The sequence below is a fragment of the Mytilus edulis genome, chromosome 4 (assembly GCF_963676685.1).
Source record: "Mytilus edulis chromosome 4, xbMytEdul2.2, whole genome shotgun sequence".
NCBI lineage: Eukaryota > Metazoa > Mollusca > Bivalvia > Mytilida > Mytilidae > Mytilus > Mytilus edulis.
The window spans coordinates 54,395,155-54,407,524 of record NC_092347.1 but is presented as its reverse complement, the minus strand read 5'-3'; the positions used below and the strand labels follow the sequence as shown (position 1 = coordinate 54,407,524).

General features: G+C 30.2%; 1 long non-coding RNA gene across 1 annotated transcript; it reads left to right on the top strand.

The window, feature by feature from the left end:
• The first annotated feature begins 6,544 nt into the window (after nt 1–6,544).
• On the top strand, nt 6,545–7,530 carry LOC139518468 (uncharacterized). Its single transcript, XR_011663362.1, has 2 exons — nt 6,545–6,635; nt 7,106–7,530. It is a non-coding gene; the product is annotated as an uncharacterized lncRNA (long non-coding RNA).
• Nucleotides 7,531–12,370: the final 4,840 nt, after the last annotated feature.

Here is a 12,370-nt window from a genome sequence, read left to right as displayed (position 1 = left end):
AAGCCGGCTCTGTTAGTCTGCACGGCTAAATGCAATTTGTGTTTGTTATTATTGTAGTGTAGTTAAGACTTTCTCTCCTTCTAGTATCTTTCATCTCTCTTGGGTATATTTATACTTTATACAGCTTTCTTAAACATATAGATGATATTTAACATTACTTAGTTCCAGCACGTAGTATTATAAAATGTAGTTAAATTCAATCCAGTAATGACAATCTTGAAACCAGCTGTAAATTCATGATTTCAAACTTACTTTGAATATATTTTCGTTTACCATACCATGGAATTGAACACAAAAAACAAGTCTAAACTATAATTACAATTAATGGAATAAACTTGTAAAATCTCTATACTTGTTAATTTTTTTTATTAAAGTTAACATGTAAGCTTCCATTAATAGATGTCATTGTCCTTTTATTTTCTCTACATGCTACGAGCTCGATATATTAACGCAATGGGTTTTTTCACATTGATTCTGGAAATGTCTGATCATTCTAAAATGCACATTCCCATGAAAATTGTCTAATATGTTGTTATCCATTGGTTTGATGTGTTTGAACTTTTGATTTTGCCACTTGATTGGGGACTTTCCTTTTTGAATTTTCCTTGGAGTTCAGTATTTTTGTGATTTTACTTTTTATGTTAAGTTAGGTACTTTTATCAATGTTTCAATAAGATTTTTTTCCAAATCAAAATGAAACAGTAAATCTTATTAATTAACAAAAAATGTCACTGTGATCATGATTAATTGGTTTAAAGTGCAGACAGATCAAATACTCTTAATGTATAGATTTTTGCATAAGATATTGCACATTACTGTTGTAAATTGGCCAATACTGGATATAGTAAATGAACAATTTTATTTAATCTCTCACATTACTTAGTGTTCATATCCATGTGATATTTTCAGTTCTACTTTGGATAAAAACCAATTAAGACAATAACATGCATTGCGTTTTATTTCAGCATACAGCTTGTCTGAAAAAAATATATTTGAAAACCTTACTATCAATTTAAACTAAGATTACAAAAAAATAGCATCACATTTGTTGCATCCACATCGATCCGTGTTGCTATCATGTTGATAGTTAACTTTACATCTACCAAACCTCTGCATCCCGATGTCCTTTTCCCTGTGGTTCAAATAGTTCCAAAATGGAAATGTCAGGCCTCTAGATTTTTATTTTTTATATTTTTTAGCGAATAAATATTTATATTTTGACATTTTAAAATCAATCAAGATGTTTTGTTATTTTCTTGTTTGTGTATAGTGAATGAACAGTTATAATGTTATAAAAAATAACAACAAATTTTGGTCGAATTTTAGTATGAAGAAAATTATTATAGTGATTGAAAAAAAAAACGAAAAAGATATCATAAATTATTACGTTTGTATGTTGGTTTTCAAACCATTTTCATCTACATAAGCTTTATCGTCAATTAGCTTTTATTGAATGAGAGTGTTTGGGTTATAGGAGAAACCTCCAACCTTCGACTGAGTAGAACTTAGCTCGGATAAATCACACATATTAATTGGTTTAGAACTAGAAGAATGGCCTTTCAATCCTATTTTCCAGACGTTGGCTATACCACACTTTGATTTTAGTTCGCGTACGTAAAATCAACACCAACGCGTAACGTTTTGTTCCAGATCAAACTTTTTTGCTACAATTCAAAAATGTGGGTTTTTGGTCTAAATCCCATAATGTATGAAACAATAAATGTGGTCACATAGCTCTTTGATTGTTTCGATCCTTAAACATCCACGGCTTTAAATCATTTCACTTAGGGCGTTCCTGGTAAAAGTATATAAAAGTAAATCCAGAAAAGCGCTTTGGACAAATGAAATAAATAACGTGTTGTTTTAATTTTTTATGAATATACATCATATCATTTATGTAGAAATTTAAATGAATTAATCTTTTTAAATTGCAGAACGATAACTGGTAATACGACAAAAAGTAAATTAACAAAATTACCGAAGTTTAAGAAAAATTGAAAACGGAAGGTCAAAATTAAATGCTAAAAAAATGGAAAACAACTGTCAAGTCCCTGACTTGGTACAGGGAATTCATTATGTAAAAAATGATTGATATATCCTGGTTTTAAAGCTAGATAAACATCTCACCTGTATAGACTTAACAAGTCATTAACATCGATCCATTGATAAAAAATAAATATAACGACGATAAGCGAACAATATCAGATATATGTAGATAATTACGCAGGCAAACATTGTTTTTCTGTCTTTCAAATTAAAAAGGTGCACACAGCGGTAAAAATGTAAAAATGTTACTGAAATTAAATCATTCTTAATAAAAAAAAACATACAGCTACAAGCAAGTATCAAAAGCATCATCAAATATAGCTTGCATAAAAAAAATACCAGATTATCATAATAACTTTCCGATTTCCTACTTATAGAGAATCTGGCAATTTCATAATTATGTACTGGAACCTATGCGAGCATGTCTTTCACGTATCATTCATAATACATGTTTATCCTATTGAATTTAGTGCACCCTTTGATCCACGCTAGTAATACGGAATCAGTTTTACAACAATACCTCAGAATTTACAGGAAGTGTGTACCGCAGTAAAGATAATACTGAAATTAAATTATTCTTTTGTAAATAAAGAAAAAAACACAGTCAATTAGAAAGTTGCTAGTACGTTTTCCGAGAAGCAAAGGAATAAAAAGAGAAAATTTGCATAAAAAATGATACAAGATTATCATATGTCCTGGAACCAAGTGCAAGCACATTTTATCATTTTGCAATAAAAAATATATCAAACAACGCTATCCTGTTGATTCATTTACTCTCTTTGATTAAATATACTCATCATAGATATAAAAAGTAATTTCACAGATAAGATTTTTTTTAAATACGTCACAATAAATCATCAAATATTTGGAATATACTATTTTAGTATGAACATTCTATATCAAACATGAAGATAAGCCTTTTCCAGTGTCAGACGGAATGTATTAAGGACCTCAGGTGTTAATCATTCTTCACAATACAAAATTATGATAAACTCCACCTTTGAAGTCTCGAACAAGATGGAGGACAACCAAGATAATTAGTTCAGTTTGCATTCAAACATCTGGCTTTAAATATTTGGAGAGTCTAACAGACCAATAATCTTGAATTAAAATTAGGGAATTTTAGTTTGATATCTTTACAGTTGATGGATAATAACATTGTTCTTGTTCAAAACCTTTCATTTGAATTTTTAACTAAACTAAACAGGTTTTACGACAATTAAACAAAAAACTGCAATAACACTAAACCTGTTTTAAACATGAACCTTGTGAAAACAGCTTTTGCACAAACCAAGAATATGTAAAGTAAATTTTCATAATAAGACTTAATTTAATCTTGACAGTGTGACGATATGCGAGTTGAGAGTTCACATTCAAGTTTTTACAATTATAACAGCATATGGTTATTGTATTATTCAAACACAAATACTCTGTTATATATATTATATATATTCTGGTGCAAGAAAATTGGTACCGTTAATTTTATTACTACCACTGGGTCGATGCTTCTGCTGGTGGACTAATTTTATTATAATGACCGGTTACAAAATGCACTTGCCCCCATCAATTTAGTGTTTTAGCTATTTTAACTTTTAATTGTATTATATCAACATTTAGCCTTTTTCTTTATTTTTATAAATGGACTTAGCATTGTACTTAAACACACCCAAATGTTAGAAGTGTTCCCGACTGTCTCTGTGAAAAAGTTTTCAACGGAATCTAAAATGATTTGCACCTACCAAATTTAGAGTTTATTACTTTGTGCCTTTAAGTTCAACAATGCATTACCTTAGCTGTATTTGGCAAAACTTTAAGAATGTTTGGTCCTCAATGCTCTTCAACTTAATTCTTTATTTGGCTTTTTAAACATGTTTTTTTTATTCAAGCGTCACTGATGAGTTTTTTGTGGACGATGAGTTTACTTATGATATAAAGCTACTTGCAATAGAATTTGTAAAAATAATTATATAATGTACAAAAATGTTTTAAATGAACATTCAATAAACAGAAGTGAACTATCCAAACAGCAGAACGTTGTAACTTATGCCATTTATATCAAATGGATTATGGCATGATGAATGCGTCTTGTCGGGCAATGGATACCGATTTGATGAATTTTCGTAATGAGAAAATATAGAATAATACATATCTTGTAACAGATTATCTATCTTTATATTTTTATTCTGAAAATTTCATGCTTTTAAAAGTCCCCATATAATTAAAAATCCTACACAGGTTTTCAATTAGACGCATTCTAATGAAAAAATATGGAACTTCAAATGTACTAACATTATTTAAATACAAATCAATGTCGGTATCAATACCTTTTATTTTGATGAACAAAAATTCCAAACGATATTCAAAAAATCAATTTGTGTCAAAACAGAAATTTTGAAACCTTAAGTAATTTTTAGTTGTTGTAGATTTAAATGCACAAAATGCCGAATCAAAACAAAAAATGAAAAACAACACATTTAATAATTTCATGCGTCCGAAGCGTTTTTCTGGATTTACCTTCATCAGGAACGCTCAAAGCCAATCATTTGAAATACGAAGATGTTTAAGTACCGAACCCGTTGAAGAGCTGACAAATACATAAAATAAATAGCCAAATTCATCTAAAGTCAACTTTGCTTGAGGGAGTTGAAACCATAGTTTCTTAATAATTTTAAAATTTATAAACGGATAATTTTAGAAAAGTTTATCAAATCATGTCAGTACCGAAGTACTGACGGAGCTGAAGATACCATCGGGAACTGATAGTCCACCAGCAGAGGTATAGACCCAGTAAAAAAAACCTCGTCAACAGAAACCTTGCAGGTTAATTTTTTGTTTAATGAAACTTATACAATGCTTCCTGGCTGTCGGAGGACTCCCTATCCAAGGGAAATGGATAGTTAGTTCAGGCTACTTGGATAATTTCTATGATAAAGACTCGGGTGTCGCTCAAGTCATTTGAAAACGCCAAGGTTCAATCGTCCCATCGGAAATTTATTGGATATGTTATCTACTTCACTAGAGTGGTTATTTGATACACAGATCTCGATTCATTATTTTGACTAGGTCAGTGATTTATTTCAATGCTTTTGTTTCCTCCCTTGAGATATCAAAACGAAATCTGTGTTGCTAAGAAAAATCAGAACACGCATATTGCCGAACCTATAGTTGTTGGACCAAAAAGTTGTAGTTATATAAATAATGTGCAAAGTGATAAATTAAATAATACATAATTTATCTTCTGTCTATACTTTGCTCAAAATTTGTTGTTGGCTTTCTTTGTGTTTTAAATTATTCTAAAATTAATAGGAAAATCATACCTCTTTAGCATATTGTGTTGAGTTTATCTATTTTTTATGCAAAATCGCATATTAGGAGGTTCATGAAGCTACGGTAATTATTACTTATCTTTTGATATAATCTTTATTGTATTGACACGTGAGCTAGAAGATTTAATCTGGACAGTTTGTGCAAAAATATCAGTAATGCGATCATCGGTGCGTCGAAAGCATGCAGAAATGATCTTTTTGACTTAAAATGGCAATTTCACACATTTGTTTTGGTATAAGTAATATGTGTCAATAATTCAATAAGCATCAGACACAAATACATATTTACTCACATCAAAACATTGTAGCAAAAAAAACGTTTATAAGTAAGATTGTGGTTTATCTTGAGACAATTTCTTCGTTTAGTTTAGTTTTTAACAATTTTTACTGCACTTCCATATGTACTAGTTTAATAAAAATGAACGTCACACCAAAACTTCTTCACATCAAAATCATGTTATGCTATCTTGTGACATTTTTTTAAACACGTCAATTGTACAATGTCAAATAATGACTTACATTATCAATCTTTATGTCGGAAATTACCTATTAAATCTATTAAACTACCCGTCTCCTTTTTTTTAATTGTTGATTATATATATAAAAAAAAAAGAAATGCACATTTGTACATATTAAATAACTGGCGATTCTTTTTACATTATCATGACGAAATCAAAATTGAAAAAAAACAAAAACAAAAGACAAAAGACAAAAGACAAAAAAAATACAGAAATAAGATAACGAAACAAAAGACTTTTTAAAACCTAACAAAATTATGAAACATAAACCTTCTAGGCCATTATGTTAATTACTGTTGGAAATTTTTGAAAATAAAAATCTGATTAACTTCCTGATAAAAAACAACATATATGTAACAGGTATCAAATAACAGTAATAACATTTGTCACGAAATTTAAAGTTTCTAAAGTATTTATAACACAAACAATATAGCAGCATATGTCAAAAATTGCTTTCAACGATGACTGGCATCTGCAATATTGTGTGTGCGGCTATATGTTTAATTGTGAGCACCAAATTTGATCATGCAAACTGTAGTCCTAAAATAGGTAAGATTTTAAATACTTTAATTTAATGAATGATAGAAGACATACACTTCTAAAACATAAAACTTTATAGTTTGTTTATTGCTGTGCGTCACTTAGACGTATTTGTTTGGTATTTATTTTAAATTATTTCATATTTATTGTATGTTTTTACAGAACATGATCTTTTTGAAGACTTGATTGGTATGATGAGTTTCAGGTAAGAATCATCAGTATAACTTACTCAACAGAGGATTAATTAAAAGGTCTGTAAAATATTTTATATCAAATCTTGAAAGATCTTACTTATTTGACGTTACCAAAAGCTACTTATCATAAAATTGGTTTTCTTGCCACGAGAACACGATAGGTGCCACTAGTGGGACATGGTGAATGATTGTTTAACGCCTATTTTCTCTAACCGAAAGCATTATTCTAAGTCCAAGACGACCATGATATGACCATCACTGTTTATGGAGCTCTTACCGATCAAAACAGTGGCGCAAATGTCTCAATGCATATTTGTATTAATTACTATTGTTGGTATATTGTCAGCAGGGAATACTATATTTACTTCATTTTTTCAATCTTTTATTTAAAAATTGTCGAATTTATTGTCTTGTTAATTGATGTCAAATAAAGTATGTTTTGCTTGAATTCAAATTTATGAACAATTATGTAAATTTTCAGGTTATGACGGCGATATACCAGCTTTTTCAGCATCATTGAGTAAATCGCAGAACTTGGGTTCCAATACAAACGTTTTATTTGATAAAGTGTGGAGTTATGTAGGGAAAAGATACAGCACTCAAACTGGAGTGTTTACTGTGCCCACAGGTGGACTGTATCAAATCTCTTGTACAGTTGTGGGTGCCTCAGGGGAAACACTTCGTGTTCGTCTGTGGAAAAATGAGCAGAAAACTGTAGGCCTGTACCCTAACCTTGCTAACTTCAATTCAGCTACTCTAAACATGGTATTAGATCTGAAGAAAGGCGACCGAGTTTATATCAGACATGGTAATTCTCAATCAGAACTTGTTTACAATGAATCAGGAACAGACTCCAGTATGTTTTCTGGATATCTTATTTCAAAATAAAATGAGTTTATAACTACATATATTTTCTATTTTCTTTGCCTTTGTGAGGTAGATATTTACTTATATAATACAATAGAAAAACATAATTGACTCAATTTTTTCTGGGTTTTTATTTGTTTGGTTGTGGTTTTTTTTTGTTGTTGTCTTGAGTACATATTAAACATGTGGAACATTTATTCTTTTGTTTCCTGTTTAAAGTAAACCAAATGGGAGATTTGATACGTTCAATAAAGAGACGACTTTCCACTTGAGACAATTAAATAATAAGCGGTAAAGTAAACTGTATAAGGCCTCGAAATAACAAAATGTAAAAGAAAAATTCATACAAGAAAACCAATGGCATGATTGAACAAAAAACGCCAAAAATACGGCATAGAGAGCATCAAACGACAACCACTGACAGGAACATATATAATGTGGTAGCGTTTTATGTTTGCAGGCGATATAAAACATCCGACGAACCGGGCCATAGTACAAAATAAGAACTAACTTTAAAAAAAATGCATGGACAAAACCAAACGCTTGACTTTATAAAGTTATAAATCAACGGACGAACTAAAAACAAATGCCATATTCATGACAAAAGGGTGGATTGAATGGTTGGTCTAGGTAAAGTCTGTTTTGTTAGGCTGATGGAACTATAAACAATTATCATACAAGTTGGAAGCTTGTGTAGCTATAAAACCACGTTTATACCACCATTTTCTTTCCCAAAAATGGCCATACCAAAGAATGGTGAAAGATACAAAAGGGACATAAGTGAAAATAAACTGACAAAGCAATGGCTAAAAAAGGAAACAGACTAGCAACAGTTCACAAAACACAACAGGTGCTCCGTGTGAGGTCAAAAATATGGCAGTTGTATTTCCTTGTTCCGTTTGATTTTTCTGTTTTTATAACCTCCCCCTTTTAGAATTTTCGGTATTTTTTTTTTTATACTTTTTTCCAATGAAATCGCTTTGTACAATTTCCTAAATCATTTTTTGTTTTATAAATTTCATTGATAAGTATTCCAGTCAACTGAATTGAGATAGGCACTAAGAATGTGTTTATGAGCAACCCTCCCATAACCTAGGAAAATGACAAAAATCAGTTGGAAATATCTCGACTCATCCGATCGACGCAAGCACAAAAAATATAAACTTGACGACAAAAGGAAAAAGGTATCGATCTAAGAGAACTCGCATTCACTGATGGCTAGTTCATTTAAAGCAAATGACAACAAATATATTAGAGAATTAATCAGAACAAAGGCATTGTGTACAAAGACATCATAAAAAGTCTTAGAAAAGTGTGACTTTTGTGTAATACCAAATTATAAGTGCATAATATTGTGTATGTAGGGCAAACAGTTTTCATTGTTCAGTTATTTTTCAAATTCATCAAAAACCAGATCATTGTTAATACCGATAAAAACCAAAATAACTCCGATGTTGAAATGGTATTCAATCAAAATTAGTTTGTTGAAAGGATCAATAAGTATACGTGTATAGTATTTTACTTTACGTTCTTTATTAACATCATTAACGTAGAAACTAAAATGTAGTTTCTTGTGGTGTTTTTAAAACATTCTACAGATACACACAAACTACAATTCAAAATCTTTGAATTTAATAAAGAATTATAGTAAACGTTGTAAACAATTTATTGTAACGAGAGCCTTGGCTTAATAATTTACAAGGTATAAAAACATAACGTACGTTGAAATAAGATTTTAAAAAAACCACATTACTTCAGATAGTAGGCAAATCGCACGAATAAGAAAATACAAGCATTGTAAGAAGGGACCAAGGGTGTATCGCTATCTGAAAATGGGAATAAGGAATGAAAATCTCTTTGGTCGTAAATTTTTGTTAAGCAGAAATATTTAAATCCAGAAAAATAAGACATATTAAGATTTATCTAAAGTAAGTACCCTGTCTTAGATTTTCGCAGAATGGTTATAAAATTCTTGATTATTGAAAGAAAAATATCATCAAGGTAACGGTAAGAGATATTAGATTTATCATTAAGATAGATCTTACTGAGTTTGGACATACATTCTTTATTCATAACAACACAGGGACTAGTTTGTTATAAAATAGGTGTGATTTGTTCCAATAGGAATGCCTACAACCAGACACTAGACTGTATTGCTGAAGCGTACATTATTGTTGTCAAATCTTCTCAGTCAAAGTTGTTATATCTATCATATTTACATTTTAAATACAGAAAATGCTTTGAATAAGTTGCTGCATATAAATTTGTAATGATATATTATTAGTTAATAGTTATTTCTTCCAACAAATAAAATAGGTGAATTGGCAGCATAATGTTTTTGGATAAACACAGACCAGTCACTTTTTATTTACAAAATGTTTGTTAATTAACTTTAAAATATTCACTTATTTAAAAACTTTTACTTCCTTGTTAACAATTAAATTTAAGTAAATAAGGTACCCGTTGAAGATTACGAATATTTTTCGAGAGTGATATATTGAATTTAGCAGCTATAAGAATAATAACACTGTCGTGAGGATAAAAAAAAATACATGGGAGATGAATATATCCGATCTTCTATATTCCTATTAAAATTAAGTGTCACTTAACAAAGAGAGATAACTTAGTTTATTCTGATAACGCAATTTTCAGCAATTAAATACGAGTAAAAATAATTTGGCTATTTATTTTAGGTATTTTTGTTATATAGCTCTTCAACGGTTTTGGCTTATACATCCTCGGATTTCAATTCTTTGGCTTTGAGCGTTCCTGATGAAGGTAAATCCAGAAAAGCGCTTCGAACGCATGGAATTATAAAACGTGTTGTTTTCAATCACTGGGTCGATACCTCTGCTGGTGGACTATCAGTCCCCGAAGGTATCATCAGCTCGGTAGTCAGTACTTCGGTACCGACATGATATAACAAACTTTTCTAAAATTGGCCATTTATAAATTTTGTAATTATTAAGAAACTAAGGTTGACTTTAGATGAATTTAGCTATTTATTTTTGTTATATAGCTCTTCAACGGTTTCGGTACTTATACGGACGCATGGAATTATTAAACGTGTTGTTTTCTATTTTTTACAGTTGGCTTCGGCATGACCGTCAGAATAATGGACATATCTTCACTCTATGATGCTGCATTTTCTCACTTTCGGTCAGTTTGTTTGAAGAAATGTAATGCTGTCAGATTATTTTTCCCAATGGATATGTTATTTCCAGCCACATTAATATGAACAATTAATAGAAATTGGGAGTAATAAATTAATATTCTATGGGGTATTAAATTATCGAAATTGAATCAATATTGTATTAGCTACTTAGAATCGAATTCGAAATCGAAATCTTATTAAATTATAAAAATTCTATTTTTATGATTTCGGGTGATACTGTTTCAATATGACTGTACTATATCTGCAGCAATTTTGTGTTCAATGTTTGACTTTCAGATTTAAAATGTTACTAGTAATAATCGGTATTTAGCATTCATGATGAATGTAAATTCAGAAAAACGCAGCAGACGCATGAAATTTATGTATTGTTGATTTCATTAATTTGAAGATACGCTTCTTGTGGAATATCAGTCCCCGATGGTCTCGCAGCTTGGTAGAAAGTACATGGTACTGACATGATGTATAACTAACCTTTCTTAAATTGTCCGTTTATAAATTTAACAAATATAATGAAACTGAGGTTTCAACTCCCTCAGTCAAAGACCTTAGATGGATTTGGCTGTTATTTCTTGTCCGTTTTGGTAATAAAGCTTTAAAACTGTAATTGCTTTTATACGTGCTTGGTCTTTCAAATATTCGGTTCAGGAGTTCCTTATGAAAATGAATCCAGCTGAGCGCATAAGACGCATGAAATTTATAAACTGTTTTTTTCCATATTTTAAGTGACATATATATTTTATTTGTTAATTTAAGAATTACAAGTGGTCTTTTGTTATAAATTTTTCGCAATAAAAAAAAAAGGCGACAAACACATTTTTAACAAGAAAAAATCCCACGCTTCTGACAAAATGGGATCGTTTTAACTATAAAAAATAATTTAAAAGCATTTCTACAATGAAGATTTACTATGGTCAAACATATTTGACCTATATAATAGAAATCCTAGTAATAATGATGATAACAATTGGAAAGCTATAACTATTTCTAGTGAATATTAGTACCGGATTATAACCTGATTATCCCTTGTAAGTGTCAAACAAGTGAGAATATAATGTTGTCAATTATTTCTTTAATATTTTATTTTTACATAACTATGTCACATCCTTTTTTAAATGAGAATTGTTCTTATTCCCAAACATAAATCAAACTTCCGAGCGATTAAACATTCCCTTCGTTCAGTAAATGTTGATGAGTATAAACTAATTCGCAAGTTTTACTAATCAACCAACAACAGAGAAATTGAACATCCCTGGACATCTTTATAAAATTTATCAAGAATTTCAACAATATATCAAGAGAAACGTTTCAAATGTATAAGCTCATTTTGACAGCCATGACACATGTTTGCTGAAAAACAATTGATACATTGAGTGGTCCCGATGAAAGCAAAACCAGAAAGGGCAACGGACGCATAAAATTTATGATGGGTTGTTTTCGTATTTTACAGCACCGGGTAGATACTGTTGCTGGTGGACTATCAGTCCCTGAAGGTAATTATATCTCAGTTGTCAGATATTATTCATAACAAACCTATCTCAATTGTCCATTTATAAATTTATATTTTAATATACAAAATAAAACAAAGGTTCCAACTCCCGCTGGCAAAGTTTACCTTAGATAGATTAGACTATCTGTTTATGTCTTTTTAGTCATATAACTCTTCAGTTGGTGTTGTTTTAATTTCATTTGAAAAACAAAAGATTC